General features: G+C 34.1%; 1 protein-coding gene across 1 annotated transcript in view; it reads right to left on the reverse strand.

Annotated features, from left to right (window-relative positions):
* LOC127846088 (tRNA-dihydrouridine(20) synthase [NAD(P)+]-like) overlaps positions 1-4,471 on the reverse strand; it is a 52,247-nt gene extending 47,776 nt beyond the window's left edge. The window contains exon 1 of the mRNA XM_052377266.1: positions 4,372-4,471. The gene's annotated coding sequence lies outside the window, so the exon portion shown is untranslated. The remainder of the gene's footprint in view (positions 1-4,371) is intronic.
* Between the last annotated feature and the right edge of the window lie 23,012 nt (positions 4,472-27,483).

Raw genomic sequence — 27,483 nt, forward strand, 5'->3', positions numbered from 1 at the left:
TTTTTCAACCAACCGGCATCATTTTCGAACTCGTCCAAGATATTATTGGGATGAATCTTCTGACCAAGTTTCATGAAGATTGGACAATAAATGTGGCCTCTAGAGTGTTAACAAGATTTCACGATAGCCATATATAACCGTATAAGGAAAAATGCCCCGCCCCTTGGCAGCCATGTTTTTCAAGCAAAGGTTACCATTTTTTAACTCATCAAAGATAACAGTGGGACAAATCTTCTGAGCAAGTTTCATGAAGATCGGAAAATAAATGTGGCTTCTAGAGTATTAACAAGGTTTTACAATAGCCATACAAGGAAAAATGCCCCGCCCCCTGGCGGCCATGTTTTTTAACACAATAAATGTGGCCTCTAGAGTGTTAACAAGGTTTTACTATAGCCATATCTGGAATAATGCCCCACCCCTTGCATGGCAGCCATGTTTTTCAACCAACTGGCATCATTTTCGAACTCGTCCAAGATATTATTGGGATGAATCTGCTGACCAAGTTTCATGAAGATCAGACAATAAATGTGGCCTCTAGAGTGTTAACAAGATTTTACTATAGCCATATATAGCCATATAAGGAAAAATGCCCCGCCTCTTGGCAGCCATGTTTTTCAAGCAAACGTAACCATTTTCGAACTCATCCAAGATATCATTGAAACAAATCTTCTGACCAAATTTCATGAAGATTGGACAATAAATGTGGCCTCTAGATAGTGAACAAGGCAAATGTTGACGTCGCACAACAGACAACGCACGACGGACACCGGACAAAAGGCGATCACAAAAGCTCATCATGAGCACGTTGCGCTCAGGTGAGCTAAAAAGCAATAAATATAGTGCAAACATATACAAAAAAAAAAAAAGTAATGAGATACTAAGAAAAAAAATCCCATAAAAGGTACAGTACACTCCACGCGTTTTCCCCAAAAAACGCGCTCCCTCCGCGGGTTTTTTTCTGCTAGCGAGTGTTCACGAGGCGTTGAGAGAGCGATGTTAACTTGATAAAACGCTCAGTGTTACGCCGCGTTCGCTTATTCCCGCGGAGTGTATTACTTAAGCCTAATCGGTAAATGCAGACAATTTCCGTTCTTATCAGTGACCGCTGCGCAACGCCGCGTTTGCAGTGTGCTATTGGGCACGCCAAAAAATAAAAACATTGTTATAATAAATTGTTTAAATACTGTAATACATGTATAAAAAAGATAATTGTATAGAAAATTAATACGTATAAAAATTATGTTTTTTAATTCACAGGTACGTCTACAATATGAATGAATATAAGACATTTGACAAATTAATATTTAAATCATAACACATATAAGACAAGAATAAATGTTCCGTAAAATTTCCAAATGAGAATAATAATAAGTAATCCGAAACACACTACGATTTTTAATGTTAACACGACGTTTACAAATGCTTCCAATATACAGTCATCAGTGATTTTTTTGGCTTTAATTTGTTACAGCCTGTGCCTTTTGAATTGGGAAAATTATCGCAATAAACCGTGAAATTGGGAAAAATAGCGCGATAAACCATGAAATTGGGAAAAATTAAGCATTATAAATAGGATTATAAGTAACAGAAGTGATATTGTTTTTAAGTGCATGTTCAGGGAGTTTTCTAGAAAAGGAGTCTGGTCAAATTGGGATTTTTTTTAATAAATAAAAGTGGCAAGTTTGGGAATGATTTATGGACAAAAATGACTAAATTCAAGTTATATATTTTGTAAGATGTTTAAAAAATAAAGTTAAGACCTAGATTTATGAAATCATAATTAAGTTATATGAGACTTCTTCGTCATCATGTATATTTCCCGACAAAAGCGCGCGAAAATTATGCTGCAATGTACAAGGTATACTCCTGCAAAGCGTGCGTGTATTGATTTTTTTTATACAAACTTTATAGCGCAGAGAACATTGAATTTTGTTGATTTCGGTTAAAAGTTTCTTTGGTATTTTTTAACAAAATTATATCGCGAATAAGTTGATATTTTCTCCAAAATAATTTCAAATCATACACGCCGAATCTTTATCTTTACAGTATTTTAGTAGAGTAATTATTTCAACAGTTATTGTACTGTAAACTGATTAAAGAAGACATCTGGGCTGAACTGGATTTTAAGTGTTTGATGTTATGAAAACACGCAAAGCTTGTCTACTGACCTATTGTGTAGACTGCTGTCTGCGGTGTTTTGACAAAAGGGATTAACATGTGTGAATGTCACTCTGCCGATTTGGTCCATAATTACTGGTAAACATTGTTTTGCATGTTGACGCAACAAGAATACAACTGTGAATATTAAATGCAACTATCAACTCAATAGTTACCACCTTCTTTTAGCAATCAATGGAATAACTCACTTCAAAGAGAAAATAAATGCATTAGCGAGCAGAGAATTGACTTTGTTCCGACAATTAAAACCATTCCTTATGCATTCGTTGAACGTGTTTACTTGAGTAAGTTATGCCTTTAGACAGGAAGCGGCTTTTCTTTGATTACGTCAAACTGTCAATTCACACAGTTTTGCGAGATTTTTAGGGTCCTTGGTCATTTGTTTACATGTTCAGTATAGAAAATCACCTGCTAACATGAAAACTTTGGATCAAATTATCAAATAAAAACAATGTTGCAAACTGTGTTTATATTAATTGGTAAGTATTAGTTAAAAGACGACGTTTTGTTTGTCATAAATCAACGAGTTTTCTATACAACAACAACTACTTCTACAACCACGTCGGGATCGATCTATCTTGGTTGTTTTTTTTAATTGTAAATAGTATACTACATGTACATGTATGTACTTGTAATAAATGTAATTTTATTTGAAAATCAGGAAGTCAAACAAAATTAAATTGATCGTTATCTCGTAAAACGCGGAGTTTCCCCCGCGTTGCCAACGCCGAGGGCCGCCGCGTCGGCTTATCAGTTTTGCCGAACGTTAACCGCCGTGTCCAAAATCATGCAAACGCCGCGTCTGACGGGATTTTCTTAATCTCCCTCCAGGTCAATCAGCACGGAGTATGAAGGGCAATTGGGGAAAACGCGTGGAGTGTACTGTAATTAGCGCAAAAATTTCCCCTCATGAGGAAAGTGGGTGGAACAGAGGGCCCTGGTTTATTTTATTATTCAGCTTTTACATTAAAACTTGGAAGCAGGTTACCAATCAGAGGCGTCGTTTAAGGGTACTCTCAACAAATATGGCCGCCGTTACAGTAGCATCAGATCATTTCCTTCATAAACAATTTTTTGTTGATAAAACAATCAACTCTATTTAAAATGTGTAAATAAAAGGTAAATGTGTAATTAAATAAAATATATATGACCTATATCCCTAGTTAGAGCAACAAAACTTCAACAGACTGCTTAGATGTGTCAATATAAGGCACTCAAGGATAATTATGTTAGTTTTTTGACATTTAAAAATTATTTATTTTTTCTATGACCAAAAATTTATATATAGTAATTACGGTGTTATCTTATTGAAAAAAATGTAACACTTTTTTCTCATATACAATGTAGTGGCGCTACCAAACACTTCATATGTCATTTGGATGAGCTACCTGAAAGTATTGAAATTTTTAAGACAGTGGGGAGTATTAGTGCTGTCTACTTTAAGACGAAAATATGCAATATGTTTTCAGACTTCAGACTTTAAAGCAGATATTAAACATTGTTGAAAATTACTCTAACAAAAACTCTAAGTGTTTCATACAAATCAAGTGTAAAACCCCACAATAACTGTTTACATGTGTCTATCTATTTATACTGCCGAGCGCCCTTTCGAGAATTACAGGCAGATATGGACATTATCAAGTCCGTTTCCTGGGAAGAACCAGTACTTGGTGTCTATGGAGGAGATACTCGGGGAGCGAACCCAAGAACTCCTGATCGATAGGCAGACACCTCATCCACAACACCACCGCGACTATATAAGTACTCTTTTTTCCCTAAGACATTAATAGAGTGGAACATTCTAGAAGAAAGAGTAGCGCACGCAGCGTTTAAGTGACAGCCGCACACGCAGACACTGTTGGCAGTTTCAGTTCAACTGTCCTACAGTGGGACTAACCACCCTCTCTACCGATGCTGAAAGGCCCTGCAACGTACCCATCTAGATCCAGATGTGTTGCCTCTGAAATAGGCTTTTTTATACGATTTCAAGTTTCATTTGTAGAGTAATTTCAGTCTCAACAGGATTTCTGTGTTACCAGTTCAACATTCACAATTTAAAGCGTGCATGTTTAATTTAATATCAATATGTAAACAAAACATGCTTTAACCATCGCGAAAACTTATGACACATCTACGCATGTTTGAAATAAAAAATATTTTATAATACTTTTAAAATAATAATATTTCACCTACTTGCTGCTTTACAAATGAAGACATCGCAACTTCGGCTTTGATTTAATCGTTTAAGTTTACAAAACAGATCTTGCAACCATGAGATGCTGCAGGCCAAAAACCGGTCCATACAATAACCGAAAAGCACCGAAAAGCACCGAAAAGCACTCAATTTCTCTATATATATATGCAATATATCGTTTTTAGTGTATGTTAACGAGTTTAATTAGTGATAAATGGTTATATGATTGTATGTTTATACTAAATTGTGCCCAAAATGGAAAATATCGGCAATTACCGACCGAAAAGCACTTCATGTGGAAACCGAAAAGCACTCAATTTCTCGCTATATATATGAATATTTGCGTTTCTATTGGGTGTAAACGGATTGAATTAGTTATAAATGGTTATATTTCATGCACATTTATACTACCTTGGGTTTATAACGAGGTATTAATGCCCGAAATTGGATAAATATCGGCAATATACCGACCGAAAAGCACTTCATGTGAAGACCGAAAAGCACTCAATTTCTCGCTATATATATCTAATATTTGCGTTCCTATTATGTGTAAACGGTTTAAATTAGTTATAAATGGTATATTGCATGCATATTTATACTACCTTGTGTTTATAACGAGGTATTAATGCCCAAAATTGGATAAATATCGGCAATATACCGACCGAAAAGCACTTCATGTGAAGACCGAAAAGCACTCAATTTCTCGCTATATATGTGAATATTTGCGTTTCTATTGGGTGTAAACGGATTGAATTAGTTATAAATGGTTATATTGCATGCATATTTATTCTACCTTGTGTTTATAACGAGGTATTAATGCCCGAAATTGGATAAATATCGGCAATATACCGACCGAAAAGCACTTCATGTGAAGACCGAAAAGCACTCAATTTCTCGCTATATATATATAATATTTGCGTTCCTATTATGTGTAAACGGTTTTAAATTAGTTATAAATGGTATATTGCATGCATATTTATACTACCTTGTGTTTATAACGAGGTATTAATGCCCGAAATTGGATAAATATCGGCAATATACCGACCGAAAAGCACTTCATGTGAAGACCGAAAAGCACTCAATTTCTCGCTATATATGTGAATATTTGCGTTTCTATTGGGTGTAAACGGATTGAATTAGTTATAAATGGTTATATTTCATGCATATTTATTCTACCTTGTGTTTATAACGAGGTATTAATGCCCGAAATTGGATAAATATCGGCAATATACCGACCGAAAAGCACTTCATGTGAAGACCGAAAAGCACTCAATTTCTCGCTATATATATATAATATTTGCGTTCCTATTATGTGTAAACGGTTTAAATTAGTTATAAATGGTATATTGCATGCATATTTATACTACCTTGTGTTTATTATGAGGTATTAATGCCCAAAATTGGTTAAATATCGGCAATATACCGACCGAAAAGCACTCCCGCGACAGCAGAGAATCACCGAAAAGCACTCAAGTTCTCTATATATACATGCAAGTTAACTATAAGGGCCGATTTTAAAGGATTGAAAAGATGTACATATTTATTTAGTCAAAGTCTGTTCATATTGAAACTTAATTTTAATGTCTGAAGTCATCATTAACAACTTGTGAACGAACGGCCGGTACGCTTCTTTAATCAGCACAAAGCAGTTTGGAAATAGATTTTCGCACCTTCAATTAATTATATTCCAGATAATGATGAGAAGTTGTGTTATGATCGGTGCCTTTAATTCATGTCCGAACAGTGCGGCTCGTGTGAATTAATGTACAGTTTTGTTGATTTATATGGCACGCCTGAACCACAAAAATGAGAAAAACTAAGTTTAAGTTACTTAAACTAGGTTTTTCTCTACTTAAATTCAATTTAAGTTACTTAATTCGAATTAACGCTGCTTAAAATGAATTTAAGTAGTTTTTGTGGTTCCCGCGGCGTTAACGCTAATTAAAACACCGAAAATGCATTAACGGTGCTTAATGGTAATTTTCTTACTTAAGTTGAATTAATTCAACTTAACAAGGATTTTCTCTATCAATTATGGCACGCCTGAACCACAAAAATGAGAAAAACTAAGTTTAAGTTACTTAAACTAGGTTTTTCTCTACTTAAATTCAATTTAAGTTACTTAATTCGAATTAACGCTGCTTAAAATGAATTTAAGTAGTTTTTGTGGTTCCCGCGGCGTTAACGCTAATTAAAACACCGAAAATGCATTAACGGTGCTTAATGGTAATTTTCTTACTTAAGTTGAATTAATTCAACTTAACAAGGATTTTCTCTATCAATTGTACTATTTTCAATTAAGTTGCGTTAAAATAGGTTTTTCTACTTAAAATATGTTTTTAGTTACACGAATTCAACTTTAGTAAGGAATTTTACTTAAGTTGTAAAGTCGAATTGTTTTGATTGGTCAGTTAATGATCCGGAAGACCTAAGCCAATCAGAAACGTCGTAACAAACGTAAACAGGAAAGGATTTTCTTCTACCGCCATTTACAATTTTGCAATGGATCGGTTACAACGCACGCATTTACCTACAGCTGACAGTGTTCTTGAAAGAGTTTCAATAACACTCAGAGATGTACAGAGAGGCAAACTACAGGTAAATGCGATATGACCCGGAAATATATAGACGGGCGGATCGTTTTTGATGTTTATTGCATAGTTACTGACTGTCAGCAAAATTTGATGATGAAAGGGTGTTTTGAATGTTATTCCAGACTAAAACAAATTTTAGCTGACTTAAGATTCTAATCCAAATTTATAATATCTGTATTTTTTGCTCGTACCACATGGCAATCTTTTTCTTCCGACCTCGGGCATGAATTTATTAACAAACCTGACAACCAATCAAAACGCTTGTTTCATATGCTTATTTTCGGACGCGAGTTTTGACTTAACGATAATTAATAATTCAACTTAAGTAAAAAATTTATTACTTAAGTAATAATTAAATACAATTAACGATGCGAAAGCACTTAAATTAATTTTAAGCAGCGTTAAATGCAATTTAAGTAACTTAACGGTAATAAAAATCAATTTTTGTTGTTCGGGCGCACTTAACGAGTTAAACTAAGTTTTTCTCTGCTTAATTCATTTTTCTCACATAAATAGAAAATAACTCTTCTTAACTACTTAATGCATTTAGTAGCGTTAATTCGAATTAAGTTACTTAAATTGAGTTTAAGTAGTGAAAAACTAAGTTTAAGTTACTTAAACTTAGTTTTTCTCTTTTTTGTGGTTCAGGCGTGCCATAACTAAGTTTAAGTTACTTAAACTAGGTTTTTCTCTACTTAAATTCAATTTAAGTTACTTAATTCGAATTAACGCTGCTTAAAATGAATTTAAGTAGTTTTTGTGGTTCCCGCGGCGTTAACGCTAATTAAAACACCGAAAATGCATTAACGGTGCTTAATGGTAATTTTCTTACTTAAGTTGAATTAATTCAACTTAACAAGGATCTATGGCACGCCTGAACCACAAAAATGAGAAAAACTAAGTTTAAGTTACTTAAACTAGGTTTTTCTCTACTTAAATTCAATTTAAGTTACTTAATTCGAATTAACGCTGCTTAAAATGAATTTAAGTAGTTTTTGTGGTTCCCGCGGCGTTAACGCTAATTAAAACACCGAAAATGCATTAACGGTGCTTAATGGTAATTTTCTTACTTAAGTTGAATTAATTCAACTTAACAAGGATTTTCTCTATCAATTGTACTATTTTCAATTAAGTTGCGTTAAAATAGGTTTTTCTACTTAAAATATGTTTTTAGTTACACGAATTCAACTTTAGTAAGGAATTTTACTTAAGTTGTAAAGTCGAATTGTTTTGATTGGTCAGTTAATGATCCGGAAGACCTAAGCCAATCACTCAGACTTAAAATATCACCTGGGTAATTTCTGATATGTGTACTTTTTGGGATTGTTTACTTATAAGTTCACTGCCAATACTGAGATACTGGAGACTGTTTTTTTTCCATTTAAATACTAAAATCAAAGCCAAAATTTACATGTATAGAATATAATTAAGTTGGATTCGGTGACACGATATAATCTTTAATTTCTACCTGGGACATATAATATAGTCCCAGTTTCTACATACAAGCTGGTGTGACTACTCGTATACAAGACAAGTTATTACTACAGGTAAATGCGATATGACCCGGAAATATATAGACGGGCGGATCGTTTTTGATGTTTATTGCCTAGTTACTGACTGTCAGCAAAATTTGATGATGAAAGGGTGTTTTGAATGTTATTCCAGACTAAAACAAATTTTAGCTGACTTAAGATTCTAATCCAAATTTATAATATCTGTATTTTTTGCTCGTACCACATGGCAATCTTTTTCTTCCGACCTCGGGCATGAATTTATTAACAAACCTGACAACCAATCAAAACGCTTGTTTCATATGCTTATTTTCGGACGCGAGTTTTGACTTAACGATAATTAATAATTCAACTTAAGTAAAAATTTTATTCCTTAAGTAATAATTAAATACAATTAACGCTGCGAAAGCACTTAAATTAATTTTAAGCAGCGTTAAATGCAATTTAAGTAACTTAACGGTAATAAAAATCAATTTTTGTTGTTCGGGCGCACTTAACGAGTTAAACTAAGTTTTTCTCTGCTTAATTCATTTTTCTCACATAAATAGAAAATAACTCTTCTTAACTACTTAATGCATTTAGTAGCGTTAATTCGAATTAAGTTACTTAAATTGAGTTTAAGTAGTGAAAAACTAAGTTTAAGTTACTTAAACTTAGTTTTTCTCTTTTTTGTGGTTCAGGCGTGCCATATCTATCAATTGTACTATTTTCAATTAAGTTGCGTTAAAATAGGTTTTTCTACTTAAAATATGTTTTTAGTTACACGAATTCAACTTTAGTAAGGAATTTTACTTAAGTTGTAAAGTCGAATTGTTTTGATTGGTCAGTTAATGATCCGGAAGACCTAAGCCAATCAGAAACGTCGTAACAAACGTAAACAGGAAAGGATTTTCTTCTACCGCCATTTACAATTTTGCAATGGATCGGTTACAACGCACGCATTTACCTACAGCTGACAGTGTTCTTGAAAGAGTTTCAATAACACTCAGAGATGTACAGAGAGGCAAACTACAGGTAAATGCGATATGACCCGGAAATATATAGACGGGCGGATCGTTTTTGATGTTTATTGCATAGTTACTGACTGTCAGCAAAATTTGATGATGAAAGGGTGTTTTGAATGTTATTCCAGACTAAAACAAATTTTAGCTGACTTAAGATTCTAATCCAAATTTATAATATCTGTATTTTTTGCTCGTACCACATGGCAATCTTTTTCTTCCGACCTCGGGCATGAATTTATTAACAAACCTGACAACCAATCAAAACGCTTGTTTCATATGCTTATTTTCGGACGCGAATTTTGACTTAACGATAATTAATAATTCAACTTAAGTAAAAAATTTATTACTTAAGTAATAATTAAATACAATTAACGATGCGAAAGCACTTAAATTAATTTTAAGCAGCGTTATGGCACGCCTGAACCACAAAAATGAGAAAAACTAAGTTTAAGTTACTTAAACTAGGTTTTTCTCTACTTAAATTCAATTTAAGTTACTTAATTCGAATTAACGCTGCTTAAAATGAATTTAAGTAGTTTTTGTGGTTCCCGCGGCGTTAACGCTAATTAAAACACCGAAAATGCATTAACGGTGCTTAATGGTAATTTTCTTACTTAAGTTGAATTAATTCAACTTAACAAGGATTTTCTCTATCAATTGTACTATTTTCAATTAAGTTGCGTTAAAATAGGTTTTTCTACTTAAAATATGTTTTTAGTTACACGAATTCAACTTTAGTAAGGAATTTTACTTAAGTTGTAAAGTCGAATTGTTTTGATTGGTCAGTTAATGATCCGGAAGACCTAAGCCAATCAGAAACGTCGTAACAAACGTAAACAGGAAAGGATTTTCTTCTACCGCCATTTACAATTTTGCAATGGATCGGTTACAACGCACGCATTTACCTACAGCTGACAGTGTTCTTGAAAGAGTTTCAATAACACTCAGAGATGTACAGAGAGGCAAACTACAGGTAAATGCGATATGACCCGGAAATATATAGACGGGCGGATCGTTTTTGATGTTTATTGCATAGTTACTGACTGTCAGCAAAATTTGATGATGAAAGGGTGTTTTGAATGTTATTCCAGACTAAAACAAATTTTAGCTGACTTAAGATTCTAATCCAAATTTATAATATCTGTATTTTTTGCTCGTACCACATGGCAATCTTTTTCTTCCGACCTCGGGCATGAATTTATTAACAAACCTGACAACCAATCAAAACGCTTGTTTCATATGCTTATTTTCGGACGCGAGTTTTGACTTAACGATAATTAATAATTCAACTTAAGTAAAAAATTTATTACTTAAGTAATAATTAAATACAATTAACGATGCGAAAGCACTTAAATTAATTTTAAGCAGCGTCATACAGCGTTATGGCACGCCTGAACCACAAAAAAGAGAAAAACTAAGTTTAAGTAACTTAAACTTAGTTTTTCACTACTTAAACTCAATTTAAGTAACTTAATTCGAATTAACGCTACTAAATGCATTAAGTAGTTAAGAAGAGTTATTTTCTATTTATGTGAGAAAAATGAATTAAGCAGAGAAAAACTTAGTTTAACTCGTTAAGTGCGCCCGAACAACAAAAATTGATTTTTATTACCGTTAAGTTACTTAAATTGCATTTAACGCTGTATGGCACGCCTGAACCACAAAAATGAGAAAAACTAAGTTTAAGTTACTTAAACTAGGTTTTTCTCTACTTAAATTCAATTTAAGTTACTTAATTCGAATTAACGCTGCTTAAAATGAATTTAAGTAGTTTTTGTGGTTCCCGCGGCGTTAACGCTAATTAAAACACCGAAAATGCATTAACGGTGCTTAATGGTAATTTTCTTACTTAAGTTGAATTAATTCAACTTAACAAGGATTTTCTCTATCAATTGTACTATTTTCAATTAAGTTGCGTTAAAATAGGTTTTTCTACTTAAAATATGTTTTTAGTTACACGAATTCAACTTTAGTAAGGAATTTTACTTAAGTTGTAAAGTCGAATTGTTTTGATTGGTCAGTTAATGATCCGGAAGACCTAAGCCAATCAGAAACGTCGTAACAAACGTAAACAGGAAAGGATTTTCTTCTACCGCCATTTACAATTTTGCAATGGATCGGTTACAACGCACGCATTTACCTACAGCTGACAGTGTTCTTGAAAGAGTTTCAATAACACTCAGAGATGTACAGAGAGGCAAACTACAGGTAAATGCGATATGACCCGGAAATATATAGACGGGCGGATCGTTTTTGATGTTTATTGCATAGTTACTGACTGTCAGCAAAATTTGATGATGAAAGGGTGTTTTGAATGTTATTCCAGACTAAAACAAATTTTAGCTGACTTAAGATTCTAATCCAAATTTATAATATCTGTATTTTTTGCTCGTACCACATGGCAATCTTTTTCTTCCGACCTCGGGCATGAATTTATTAACAAACCTGACAACCAATCAAAACGCTTGTTTCATATGCTTATTTTCGGACGCGAGTTTTGACTTAACGATAATTAATAATTCAACTTAAGTAAAAAATTTATTACTTAAGTAATAATTAAATACAATTAACGATGCGAAAGCACTTAAATTAATTTTAAGCAGCGTTAAATGCAATTTAAGTAACTTAACGGTAATAAAAATCAATTTTTGTTGTTCGGGCGCACTTAACGAGTTAAACTAAGTTTTTCTCTGCTTAATTCATTTTTCTCACATAAATAGAAAATAACTCTTCTTAACTACTTAATGCATTTAGTAGCGTTAATTCGAATTAAGTTACTTAAATTGAGTTTAAGTAGTGAAAAACTAAGTTTAAGTTACTTAAACTTAGTTTTTCTCTTTTTTGTGGTTCAGGCGTGCCATAGATTTACATGTGCTCAATTAATTATTCGATGTACGATGTGAATCTAATCTTAGTTTTAGTGCAGATTCGTTCATACGACACAAAGACACTATTTTGTGTTACGGATCTTTTCGGTTTAGAGGACTGAGACATTCATGTTAAAAATCGAATATAATATATATTTTTTTATAAAAAACAGGTAGCAAGTTATAAATATATCGGCAATGTACCAACCGAAAAGCATTTCATGGTGTTTATCATCTTATACGTAAATTGATGTATATGTTTTAAGTATTTCTAATTGACGTGAAACTCTTGAATAGAAATTGCAGCATGACTTTTAGTTAATGTGCTTTGTATTAATAATAGCGATTTTAATTGAAGATACAAAAAAATCAACATGTACACTTTAAATTCAATAGCTCCCCAAATGAGTGCAGAAAAAACAACGTGTCACGTATATTTCAGGCACGGGCACAATCACACTTTATTAGCGCCGTCTTTAAACCCTTTTAATCTCTAAAGAACAGATTAATTTGACCTTAATTAACAAAATTAACAAAATTATTTTAACTAATGCAAGCTAGAATTAATATGTGACTACTTGCTATACAATCAGTACCATTCGAAAATGGATCGTATTTAATTGTGGTTCCTTCTTTGAACTTATGTTGACGGCCGACTTTTAGAATAGCTAGTGCCAGTAATAAATGTATTTCTTTAAATTCACATGTTGTTTTTTTAAGATATGAAAGATGCAAATGTGTCTTACTTATATTGTTTTCTGGTATTTAATCTATCTTATATATATGTGACTACGTGCTAATTTTTGGAGAAATGAAAGATTCAAATGTGTCTTATATATATTTTATCCATGTATCATGTGTATTCAGTTTTCATGCGAAAATATATCTTATTTCTTAATTTCCACCATCACACTTTATTAGCGCAGCGCCGACTCAGTAAATTAATTAATGTAATAAAAAAAAGTGCAACGGTGAGGTGGATCAATTGTTAGAGCACACCACTTCAGCAATAAATGAAAGTTATTTTGGCTGTATATCCGATATTTCCAATACAGTAGCCATGTTCCTGTGTATTGAGATGATAAGATCACCACAGCAGGTTGCTAATACACAGTGTAGACTGAAATGAATGAAATTATTCTCGGTTTGATAAATACGGTATAGTATGGTTAAATACGTGTTATTTAGAAGAGAGATTATGGTTTAGCGCGTATAATGCACGGGTTTTGTGTGCATGTTTTAGCGCGAAAGCGCACGAGTTTTTCGTTTTGGGGTATATATGATTTGCACATCTAGTGAGACGCCATTCGAGGGTTGTTTTTGACAGGCAAAGTTATGGAGCAAGAAAACGAACGGGTGATAACCCCGCCCGCCCGCCCTTAATGAACATATGTATGGTTAAATAATTGGTTACATTGCTTTTATGTTTATAATTTTGCAATTATAAAGTCTATATTTAGTATATTTTCAGTTCGGTTTTTAGTCCATGTGAGATGGGATCTTAACACAAACCGATTCCTTTACTGGGAAAGACGATGGGTGTATTTTCATTTAAGTCTGAAGCAGCTAAGTTTTCTTGATTATTTTGACTCATTTTTTACTTAATATTGTGTTTGAATGAGGTTTTTTAAGTTATGGGTGTCATGTTTTTCGAGACTCTCACTACCTGGAGATAGTACCTCCAGCATATTTATTGAAATATTGGTATGTTTAAATTTCAGTGTTATTATTTTTTGTTGTCTTTCGTAATGAACGTTTAATTCTAAAGACATTCTTATTGTACGATTACTTAATATTTTCATTTTGGTGTGACTGGTTAGATGTTGAAGTCGGTTTAATATAGCTGTTCGTCATATGCATTTATATATTTCTCGGAATACTTATGATTTATCAACATTCTTTTTAGGTGCTTTATGGATTTTATGGTTTGAGTGATTTGTTTGTTTTTATGTTGATGTCCGGGGTGTGTGCGGGATGCTTTTGATGTTTGTTTGTTATGTTAATTTGCGCAATGAAATTGATAATGTTTTAATTACATTTTTTACTAAATAATACTTAATGTTTACAGTATAATAATAGCTGCTTATTTGTAGATTTCTCTAAAAGTAGAGGTTTCGGGAGGTGATGAAGGCACCTAGACACCGGTCTCGAGCCATGGGTCCTCATACGTCCCCCTGCCATTAAAAGAAAAAATAAGAAAACAGAAATGGCAGTAGGGTTGCGTATCCCGCTCGCGGTTTTACCTGAGTCGTTTATTACTACTGATTATTGTATGGGGTGTACGTGAAGTCATGTACACTTCTCTTGATTGGTGGTGATGGATGAATCTTGCAGATATTAGCAGCTTCTTTGAACAAATTAATGTTTCATAATTGTTAATATATAATATTTAAGCAAGTTAGCGTGATTGATGGGCATTGTGGGCGTCCTGTGTGCACTTTGGGCATCGGCCGGGATCAGTTTATTCAAACAGTAACTCTTTATTTGAATTATATACATGACGTCTAATTGTTATGAATAAATTTGCATTTTTTCACATGACACACATGTGCATGTGAAGAATTCATAATTACATGCCCTACAGCATTTAAATAGTATCGTTTCAGTTCTTTATACACCTGAACAAAGATGTTACACTGTTTCCAGTCGTCTCGAGGCTCATCAATTGAGCGGTGCCGTTGAGGTCTATATCCATTGCACATACAACACATACGGGCGTCAGAAGAATTGTTTTTTGCATTTATATGTTGAAAGTCCTGTCAAATACAAGCACTCACTCCTATTTTGTCTTTGGTTTATTATTTGTTTGATAATGATAATGATGATGATATGGGTTATAAAGATGATGAGATTTTAATAGTATTTTGAGAATAGAGAATAATAAATTTACTCATAACTATGAGTAAAAACAGTTATTTTGGCTGTAAATCCAATTCCAGTACAGTAGCCATGTTCCTGTGTATTGAACTGATAAGATCACCACAGCAGGTTGCTAATACACCGTGTAGACTTCCACTGTTTTATTATAGTAATTGTTATTTACCTGCTTGGAATAAATGGTGTATTCATTCGGGTCTGATGGTGTATTGTAAAATATATAATTCTGATAAGAAACAGTAGCACACAACAGGAATTTGGTTGATAAAAATAACTGATGTATTTATTGAAAGTGAAATTTGCCCAGAATAGTTGTATAAAATTTTTCGTCTAGCGGCCAAGTGCATTAATCCCGATCGCTGTTGGGTATTTTACTGTTTAGTAACACCTTAATACCATCATTTTTAAACTGATAACGGAAATAAAGAAATATCTTTTTTTTGGTAAGTATACGTGCTTGAATTAATGTTACATCTTTCATTGGAGATACATTGCCGCAGAGTTCTAGTTCGCAGCGTAATCAAGCTCCGTGTAATCGGTATCCTACAATAAATAAGTTTTTAATTATGTGTAATTTAATTCGCAACATTGCTTATCTCAACGTTCAATGGCCCGCGCACTTCACAAAATTTTAAAACATCATTATTGTTAAGTGTACATGCTAGATGTATTCATAAAATAGCAGTTTTTTAAAAACAATCGGACTTTAACCTTTAATTTGATGCAAATGAACAGAAGAACTGATGTATTTATTTAACGTGAATAACATTTTGAACTAAAAATGTTTTGAATTAATGTTAATGCAAAAATAAATCTATAACATTATACCGCTGTTGGGTATTTTACTGTTAGTAACGCTCGATTGGTCATTGTCGGCTCGGGTAAAACTTACATGTACCCCGGGTACTCTTAAGTAACTCATACTCATGTTGATGCAGTTTTTCTTAACAGAAGTTTGTTTAAGATAATCGTTAGCGCGTTTTACGACATCGGATTTTGGGCGGGAAATACAACTGGGGTACAGTCTAATATCGACCGGGTACATGTAGGTAGTACCCGAGCCGACAATGACCAATCGAGCGTTAGTAAGCCATTAATACATACATTTTTAAAATGTGAACGGAAATAGGGAAATATCGTTTTTTGAGAAGTTTACGCGCTTGATTAAATGTTAGCTGTAGAAATTTAGTCAACTCTTCGGGACACCCTCTTTTTACAGACTTCGGGCCGCATTACAGTCAAAAAAGAAAAATGCATTGATAAATGCTGCTAAGTCCGAAAGGAAACTATTAGATGCGTATAATGTGGGATTACAGCAGACTGATGTTACGTTCCCGTCTTCAGACGCGGACAAGATGGCGATCAATATTCTGCACAAATTTCATCCTGTAATGATAGGGCATTACACACCTATCAAAAAAATCGGTGACGGCAACTGTCTGTTTAGATCTATTTCAAAATGTTTGAATGCCATTGATTCCTGCAAACAAAATTTTAGTAAATGATGTTTCGCCACTCAGTGATGATATTAAAGTTACAAAGGTAGAAACATGTTCAATTCCTGCTAATGCAACTTTTGTGGTAATTGATGGTGACGACTCCGATTATGACCACTCGGAAACTGTTGAAAGGTCTTTTGAAAACTCATTATCTGAGAGCAGTGATGCAAATCAGAATGATGAACTGACAAATGACCAAGCAACGGCTTCTGAGGCAGACAAAACTGTAACATTGTTTAGTGGGAAATTAAAGCGGGTATATACGATTTTGTCAAATATTTATGAATTTATATAAAATGTTTAAAAAACTAATTATATATATATTTCAATATAAATTAAAATAAAAGTTAAGAAGAACATGTGTCGAAAAATGCGAAACAAGCCAGATATTTAATACTCAAATTGAAAACGGCTGTACAGCCGAATTCGCCAGCATGTATATCATACATGTACAATGTGAATCTAAACTTAGTTTAACGGTTTATTTGAATTTCTGCAACGACATCTATTCATACGACACACGAACACTAACTCCTATCCTAATACAAAGTCGAATGCTTCGGTTATTGTAGGAAAATATGTTCGTCACAATCGGCTCGGGTCGCTAATTTGTCTTTGCTGCATTTTATGAAATTCGGCTTTAATGTAGAATTTTTCTTGTCTATTTTGTGCAATTGTAACATATTTTATCAATATATTACAAATAAACACATATAAAAAATCGTATATACCCGCTTTCTATCATATTGACGCGTGTGCGCAGCGGGTAATCAGATTGCGCGCTGCGTGTATTAAGACTATCGCACCTTCAATCGGATGCTATTTAATTAACACCCCGCTGATAAGATAACAGTATTAACACCTTCGATCAGTTGTGTTGTAATTAAAACTCACTGATAGTTTACCTGTGCATTCCGTTGATATTTATATCTGAAAATAAATGAAACACGATTTAAATGCTCCGTCGTATAGATTTCTTTACAAATCTTAATGATAATCATACCTGGTTTTTTATCATTGTTCACATTTGTTATTATAATCATGATCTTGAATTTTATAACTTGTGTACCTTCTTTGCATATGTCTATGTAACATAGTTGTATCTTTGTTTATTTTGTTTAATCTATCTTTTATTCGAACTTTACTACCTTCTTTGCATATGTATATGTAACCTAGTTGTATGTATAGTTTATCCATTTTTATTCTATGTTTTTTATATTATGTACCACTTATTAGTTAGTTTGTACCATATATTTATATACACATTGCGTCCCATATGCCGGTGTATGTCCTGGATTTTTTTTTACATATCATTACTTTCTATAACCATAATCTGATTTGAACTTGAGGGTAACATAATCATTGACAGACAAGCTTATCTTAAGCTGTGCAGTTTTATTTCATTACAAACAGCTGCAAATATTTAATTTCTTGTTTATACAAATGGGACTATTTCCGTTTTTGTTTTATTTCTTGCATAAACTTTCGGGAATATTTCGGCCTTTTTTTTCAAAATTTGGCTCTTACAAGAGGTGGCCTCCACGTGGCAAAAGCTGGGCAACATATTCATTATGTTGGCAAACTACCTCATGTATATATGAGTCGTGTTCTGTGAAGAAAAAGGAGCTTAATGCATGTTCGTAAAATGTCATCCCAGATTAGCCTACGCAGTCCGCACAGGCTAATCAGGGACGACACTTTCCGCTTTTATGGTATTTTTAGTTTCAAGGAAGTCACTCCTCACCGAAAATCACGTTTGGGCGAAAAGTGTCGTCCCTGATTAGCAGTGCGGACTGCACAGGCTAATCAGTGACGACACTCTAAGCACATGCATTAAGCCCACTTTTCTCAGAACGCGCCTCATATATATAAAGTGCTTTATTTTCAAACTTAAATCAATATTTAACGAAGTCATCATTGATTATATTAAATATAGAGAGAAATTGAGTGCTTGTGCTTTATCTTTAAACTTAAATCAATATTTAACGAAGTCATTATTGACTAAATAAATATGTACATCTTTTCAATCCATTATAAACGGCACTTATAGCTTAGTTTCGTTTATATATAGAGAAATTGAGTGCTTTTCGGTGATTCTGTGCTGTCGCGGGAGTGCTTTTCGGTGGCCACCAAAAATAGTAATTAGCTTTATATTTAAACTTTTTATTTAATGAAGTCATTATTGACTAAATAAATATGTACATCTTTTCAATCCATTAAAATCGGCCCTTATAGTTAACTTGCATGTATATATAGAGAACTTGAGTGCTTTTCGGTGATTCTCTGCTGTCGCGGGAGTGCTTTTCGGTCGGTATATTGCTGATATTTAACCAATTTTGGGCATTAATACCTCATAATAAACACAAGGTAGTATAAATATGCATGCAATATAACCATTTATAACTAATTTAAACCGTTTACACACAATAGGAACGCAAATATTATATATATATAGCGAGAAATTGAGTGCTTTTCGGTCTTCACATGAAGTGCTTTTCGGTCGGTATATTGCCGATATTTATAAAATTTCGGGCATTTATACCTCGTTATAAACCCAAGGTAGTATAAATATGCATGAAATATAACCATTTATAACTAATTCAATCCGTTTACACCCAATAGAAACGCAAATATTCATATATATAGCGAGAAATTGAGTGCTTTTCGATCTTCACATGAAGTGCTTTTCGGTCGGTATATTGTCGATATTTATCCAATTTCGGGCATTAATACCTCATAATAAACACAAGGTAGTATAAATATGCATGAAATATAACCATTTATAACTAATTTAAACCGTTTACACACAATAGAAACGCAAATATTCATATATATAGCAAGAAATTGAGTGCTTTTCGGTCTTCACATGAAGTGCTTTTCGGTCGGTATATTGCCGATATTTATCCAATTTTGGGGCTTAATACCTCATAATAAACACAAAGTAGTATAAATATGCATGAAATATAACCATTTATAACTAATTTAAACCGTTTACACACAATAGAAACGCAAATATTCATATATATAGCGAGAAATTGAGTGCTTTTCGGTCTTCACTTGAAGTGCTTTTCGGTCGGTATATTGCCGATATTTATCCAATTTTGGGGCTTAATACCTCATAATAAACCCAAGGTAGTATAAATATGCATGAAATATAACCATTTATAACTAATTTAATCCGTTTACACACAATAGAAACGCAAATATTCATATATATAGCGAGAAATTGAGTGCTTTTCGGTTTCCACATGAAGTGCTTTTCGGTCGGTAATTGCCGATATTTACCATTTTGGGCACAATGTAGTATAAACATACAATCAAATAACCATTTATTACTAATTAAACTCGTTAACATACACTAAAAACGATATATTGCATATATATAGAGAGAAATTGAGTGCTTTTCGGTGCTTTTCGGTGCTTTTCGGTTATTGTATGGACCCGCCAAAAACTGGTCGTAAAAGGGCAACAACCGCCATGAACGTTGACGTTGACGTAAACACGACCGTTCAATCAACTTATAAATCCCCAATGAGGATACGTTTTAAATCATAGGTTGTATTTCCGGAGATACATAAATTGACAGGAAAAAGGTTAAAATGGAGCCTAAAGAGGAGAGTCTTTTGAATTTTCACGTATCAAGCCCTTACCCAGGCTTTGGGTCCTGGGACCCGCTACCCCCTCCCCCCTCCCACTCTACAAGCTGTTTGAAGAGTTATTATTTTTTTTAAATAATGGGCCTACTGCATATTGTTCTCTCATGAAAGGGCCCACAGTTCACATTCCCTCAAAACGTGTGTGTGTATTTCAGAGTTTATTTGCAGGCCCTGCCGGCTTCTTCATGAATCATTAATTAAGGTCCGACCTAATTCCCTCAAAACTTCTTAAGAGCTCATGCTTTTGATATGTCTCTGATAAACAAGGGGAATCGCGCTCGCCAGTGGAGATAAGCCCCTAAGCAATGTTTTCTTATCGCCTTCTAAACACATCCCCTTGTGATCCTGAATGCTTCATCTATCGATGCTTGATGTAACACGTATTTTGATTGACCAAGGAAAGAGAAGCAGCTATATAATGAAAGCAACTTATAAATAAGACTACTGATACAGGAGATCATAAAACGGGCGGCTCTGCGAATCCAGCGAGTACCGTCATCCCTCAAGTCGGACGTCCTCTCCCGCGAACCCCGCTGACTCCCTGAACTCGGAAGAATCGCCGAGCCGGATGCTAATTGCCGGTGGGTGGATAGGGGTCGGAAGAGGAACGAGAACAGCGGGGCAGCGGAGGTGGCAGCGTAGAGGACGAACGGGGCGGACCTGGAGCAGCGATGCAGACCAAGACTTCGAGGGACGGCCTTATGAAAATTATGGAAGTTTCCCAGGACGGCGGTACTTAAATTAGTACGCTCAATGTGCTAGGGAAACCGTTCTGGGGTTCGGGTCGACGGCCGGTAACGTCTAGAGCGGCCATAAAGGCAGAGCTGGGTTCTGGGAGCGGGAAGATTTCTTTGAAGATTATCAGCACTCCCTTGGCGGAGTCGCCTTGTCCCCTCGAGGGCGGGGTATCCAGACATGAATTGTCTTAAAATTGTCTACCAGTGCAAATTGTCTCATTGGCCACCTTGCACTTGTCTATTTGGATAAAAATTATTTCTTTGGCGAATACCCGGGCAGCCGGGGTAAATTTGACCTACTTTGGCTCAAAATTAAATATTTTCCCCTGAAAGGTCACAGGGGCAGATCTAGCCAAAATGACCCCATGAAGGGGCGCGCAGGACCTGTAACTAAACTCTGGAACACACACACACACACACACACACACACACACGCACGCACGCACGCACGCACGCACGCACACACACACACACACACACACACACACACACACACACACACACACACACACACACACACACACGGAGGTCATAAAACAAATAATGTTTGAAATGAGAGGTGATACTAATAATCGGCATTATTTGAACCTGTGCGTCTCTTTGTTCAAGTCTAAGGCCCATAATTAACGTGGCCAAAAATCAATGGCATTGGAACGAAACTCATACTCAATCTTTAAGTCATGTAGGTAGACTTACACACCAAATAGCAGATCAATATCTTAAAGCGTTTTGAAAATAAGAGTGGAAAATGAAATGCCGGAAGGACAGACGGACGGACAGTGCGACTGATATTTGCAACCCTACCGGGGGCATCAAAACCAGCCCAATATCTGAAAGAGTTGCTTTAAAAACCCTCCAGAAAACGTATATTACATAAAAGAAATAAGCACAAGGCCCATAACTTCGCCAAATATCAATGAATCGGAGCGAAACCCACACCCCATCTGTAAGTCACGTAGGTAGACTCACACATCAAATAGCAGGTCAATATTTCAAAGCGTTTTGAAAAATAACTCTGGAAAATGAAATGCCGCAACGACAGACGGACGGACAGTCCGACCGTTATATATATGCCATCCTACCGGGGGCATCAAAACCAGCTCAATATATGAGAGAGTTGAGTAAAAAAACCTCCGAAAAACGGTTATTATAAAAAATAAAATAAAAAAACTAAGTGCAATTCCCATAACTTCGCCAAAAATCAATGGACAGGAACGAATTTCACACAATTTTGCATGTAAAACCTCCGGAAAACGGTTATTACATTTTGTAAATAGAACATTTTTAAGTCCAATTTAATTCGGACGATTGTTAATCTGTATTGATAATTGCAAAAGTTGAAATATTTAGTAGATGATAAACATTGTATTAGGAATTTATTTTAAAACTTTACAGGAAGTTTAAATTCAAAGAGAAAATACTATTATGGTTATATATCAGTCATACTTTGTGCTACAGTTCTTAATAAAATTCTCTGATAGTCAAAGTTTGCTTTTCGTCTTTACCAAACATCATATATTTATGAAATCTTAAGCTTTAAACATTGGTGTGAATTTCACACCAATGTTTAAAGCTTTAGGCTTCAAAAAGGTGCTGATTTACTTGTTATATTCCATACATTTATATCACGAAATAAGTTTTTTAAGCAATACAATTCATATTGAAAAGTGCAAAATTTAAAAAAATCTGGCGGGGAGACACCTCCCGCACCCTTCCCTGTTGGGCCCCCCCCCCCAGTAAAAAATTCCTGCGTACGGCCCTGCTTATACGCTCTTCTTGGAGACACTTTCTCTCAAAAAGCTCAATGCTATTCGAACGCACACACATTAATTCTGGTAAATTTGTAAATAATCAAGTTAATATATATTATCTTTAGAATCCGTTCCGAAATCGTATGCCAATTGCTGACCTTTATAGACAATTGGGGAGTATTTCGAATTTTCATCGAAATTCTTACCCGTAACATTCGGTTATTTTATCCATTTTCACATATTTCAATATTTAACATTGCCAGCTACACCAGAATCTTCGCCTGTGACGCAAATCGTTTTTGAAAGGCCACAATTCACCAAAATATATTAGAGAAACATAGGTGGTATTGGAATACATAAGTTGTATTCGTAGTCAGCATATCTCTCGTTCGTGTGAATTACTTTGGGGGTCGAGTTATATTGCTGTGCAGCAAGAAATGACGACTATTAGATCTACTCCTATATTGTGATACTATCAGGGATGCCATGCAATTTGTATTCTTGCATTAATACTGATTAACAATAACTGAACTAAATCTGAGCATTTTGTTTCAGGGATCATCTCTTTGATACAGACGCACGGCTCTGGGGCAGGAAATTCAAAGAAAAGCCAGTTAAATTTTTTTTTGTTTTCACCAGCCACTCAAAGGCAACCAGCAAAAAATATATTTCTTTAATAAGAATAATATGTTCTCAATTGCTCAAATTAAAAAGCTGTCCAAAATCATGGAAAATATATATTGTTTGTGTTATTCACGAAAAACGGTATTTAATATGTTTTGGTCGGCCATCTTGGATTAAGACCCCGTGGGCATAACATTTTTCTTGGGAACAAAAATTTGATTTTACCCTAGACAATATAGAACATCACCAGCATATTTCAAAAAAAGGTTCCAGGCATGCTCCGTTGACCTCCGTTCTTACTGGTCTATATGTTATGGAATGTAAACTTGCTACAATGAACAACAGTTTAATGTATTTATGAAATATTCATTGATTGCATGTTATAATCAGAATTCTATATTGTTTCATAGAAAAAAACTATTTTATTTAGCCAAGAAAGATGTCTCTACAAACATCCAAAATATTTACTAAAAGTTGTCATGTTAACCATGTACATAGACAGTGTGCCGTTCATAACAGTCTGACTTGAAACACATAACAAAAAACGTTTTTACAAGATTAATAGTCTATGTTAACATTCATAAAACTAGCTGAATTCGTGTGCAAGGCAGTTGCTTTTTTGTATGTTATAACATTCATTCATTCATTTCTTGTACATATATGGCCACCGGCCCAAATACAATATGCAATCTAAATACATAGCAACATTTGTGTGCACCTGACAAGTGTTACCATACAACCATATTTACTTAACAATTAGGTTTTAACTTATATTACATATTCTTTTAACGACATTTACGTTATCATATACAAGATACAATTTGTATTGTTCCAATGACTAGCTACGAGTGACCAATCGTATTATGTTATTTCGCTGAAATGACGTTGCAACGTCAACGACATCAATGTCAATAACTTTCATACTTTATCAGAATGTGTACGAAGTATTTGCTATATTAAAGGCATGAGATAACAGATATGACGTTTTTAGTGTGAGCGTTAGCTCACACTAATGTTACTGACCATATTTGGCAAATCAGTATGTGCTTATAAGCCTTAGGTACGGTATGGAAAGACAACCACTGCCTGTTGTAGCAGACGACAAATGCCATTCTTCTAGCGGAGTTGTCGTTCGTGCCTCAACATTCATGTGAATGTGATGAACCTTTGTGTAAGAGAGTGGACAAATGCTATGAACGTCTGCTAGGAAGATAACCAGAACATTTGCCTATTTACAGTTCACCACTGGTACACTGCAGAGGGTTTATATGACTAATAGTGTTTAACAGCTTGTAAGAGGAGATTGACCAGTCTTAGCTTGGGTATTTAGGTTCATTTATCAGCAAAATCTTGCAAACTCGTTAGCAAGCACCAAATGTTCCATGAATGTACCTTAATATGTGCTCTTTCCAAAAAACCCGTTAGCCACCAAAAATAATAACATGGCGGCCATTTTTTCCAAAATGGCCGCTGCATAATTGTGTATACAATTTTTATTGAAAATCAAGGTATTTGCACTCGGAGACTAATGAAAACAAACATTATTCAGGTTGCTTTGTTGTTAAGAATGTTTAAAAGATACAATTTATTCTTTTTTGACATTTACATGTGAAATATTGTACATTTGTATCAAAATTGTCGCAATTTGCACAATACACATATGTACGTATATATCACAATAAAATTATAATATAAAGACAATACATACACATATATGGCACAGATAAACAGCTGTGATAAAACATGTTGAATAAATAAGTATATATAACATTTAAAAAGAAAACTAGTTTACACCTAGGGGTGCGCTAATTATGGATTTATTGGTATCAATTGTTGGACAGTACCTTCCAAAAAATAAAAATAACACAATATAAACCACAATCATCACCTTTGTCATAAAGACTAGTTTGAACTTCAAGATTATTAATAATAGTTTATTGTAAATCTATAGGTGCAACATCATTACTTGAAGACTTATATTTATTGACTCTAAGATATGTGTGATCAATCTTGATTACTGACTTTAAATTGAGTTTGAAATACTAGCAGGGTTATTCAGAACTTCTCTCCTTATAATGTATATGAACTTTCTTTATTCACATATATTGTTTAAGGATCGTTGGGTGTTTTACTATGGTATGATTAAACGTATGATCTCATTAAGACATTTATTGGCACTTTATTGTAATTGGTACTGTTTACATACGCCCTACAATCAATGCAGAGTATGAAAACAAATAGTCCGAAGATTGCTTTATATTGAATATGTAACTTGGCTGATAAAATGGCAATCTATATTGCAACTATCTTAGTTTGAGATAAATAAATGAAGTAAACACTCGTCAATAGACTTTATCAAGATAAATACGGATAAAACCCCAAACACGTGTTGTTGACGTCCTAGCATTTAACCTGTATATGCATATCAGGTGATTTTACCACATGCGATCATTCATGTGACGAGGTGACCTAAACATAAGATAATTCAAATAGTATCTGTGTTTTAGATATTTAATTCATAGAACGCGGGATGATAAAATCAAGGTGTCCATTTCAATAACATGTGATATTCAGATAAAGGTTGCAAGCTATTAGCCAAGTCAGCATTTAATGTTGTGCATGGATATTCAATCGTTTCATTGATTTGCAGTATACAAATGACACGCTGACCCCAAAATATAAAATCTTGTGAAAAACTTCATAATAACGTTACGACTCAATTTTCATGAACTCGCAGTAAGGATTGTTACGTTACTTTTCAGACAAGGTCTAGTATCGTGCTATTGGCGAAAACAAAACCATTTTTTTCAAAACAAAACATATTTTAATCAATAGATGTAAACACGAGTTTATTTAAATTTATTGACCTTGGGTGAAGTGTCCTATGAAGTATGATTCTTGAACTTCTGTAAAAATACTCTACATCAATATAATATGTTTGTGATTTTGTAATATCTTCAATACCGTTTACGTAGTTGTTCACAAACAAATGGAAATAATAACTACAAATGAAAAAGTATACGTACTGAGGTACAAGTAAAGCTATTGTAAATACTTGTAATTTAAAGAAATTGAAGAGGTGTGATCACAAAGAAGTCACAGGGGGCCAAAGTACGTTGACTCTGGAAAAGTGACATGCATAACTTAGTGACAAATCTTTAAAAACAGACATAATAAAACACACACTTAGTATTGCTAGTGAGATTTTTCAACACAAAATATGTATAAAAACCGTTTTTTATTTCTTATACTTCTCATATTAAGGATACATATGTAACAGTATTCATTGGGTTGAATTCCTAGATGTGTATTTTTTTTCGATCCCTGTGAGCATTGTTATCAATCTTTCACATATTCTCAATGACTTACTTTCACAATATTATTATACGGGACACTTGCAATAATCAAACTCTCAGCTATATGACACCCAGGATCGGTAAACGAATGTACTCATAAAAGCTCCAATCATTCAAGAAGATCAAGGCAGAGTTAACAGATATTTCAGAAAGAACTCCGCGGAAATCACCATACATATCGTATGCCAAAATACCGCAAGTTGTTCCACAATTAATGAAACTAAGGCAATCGAAGGCGCATAACTGCATGTAACAATATATCATATTTGTCAGTTGCAAACATGCACTCATCTTCTTCTGAATGCATATGACAGCAAAACAGGAAACCGTTTCATCTATCACAACCGCATACTTTGCAAGCTCATTGCTCATTTTGAATTCGTATTAACACCGACATTCGCAAAGTTTTATTAGAATTTCTAAACAAATGAATTCGCGTTGGATATGCTATTGCTTTTATATAACGGGTTCAGCGTTGCAAATTGCGATTCAGTAAAATCTGGCACCTGCACTTTATCAATAGTGTAAAAAGCGTTACATTAAAAACTTCTTCAATCATGAATATCGTACAAAGAAATTATCTGCATCGCCCTATATTTTTTGCAAAACAAACATCCATTGATAAATATGTTCAC

This window comes from Dreissena polymorpha, chromosome 9 (assembly GCF_020536995.1).
Source record: "Dreissena polymorpha isolate Duluth1 chromosome 9, UMN_Dpol_1.0, whole genome shotgun sequence".
Classification (NCBI taxonomy): Eukaryota; Metazoa; Mollusca; class Bivalvia; order Myida; family Dreissenidae; genus Dreissena; species Dreissena polymorpha.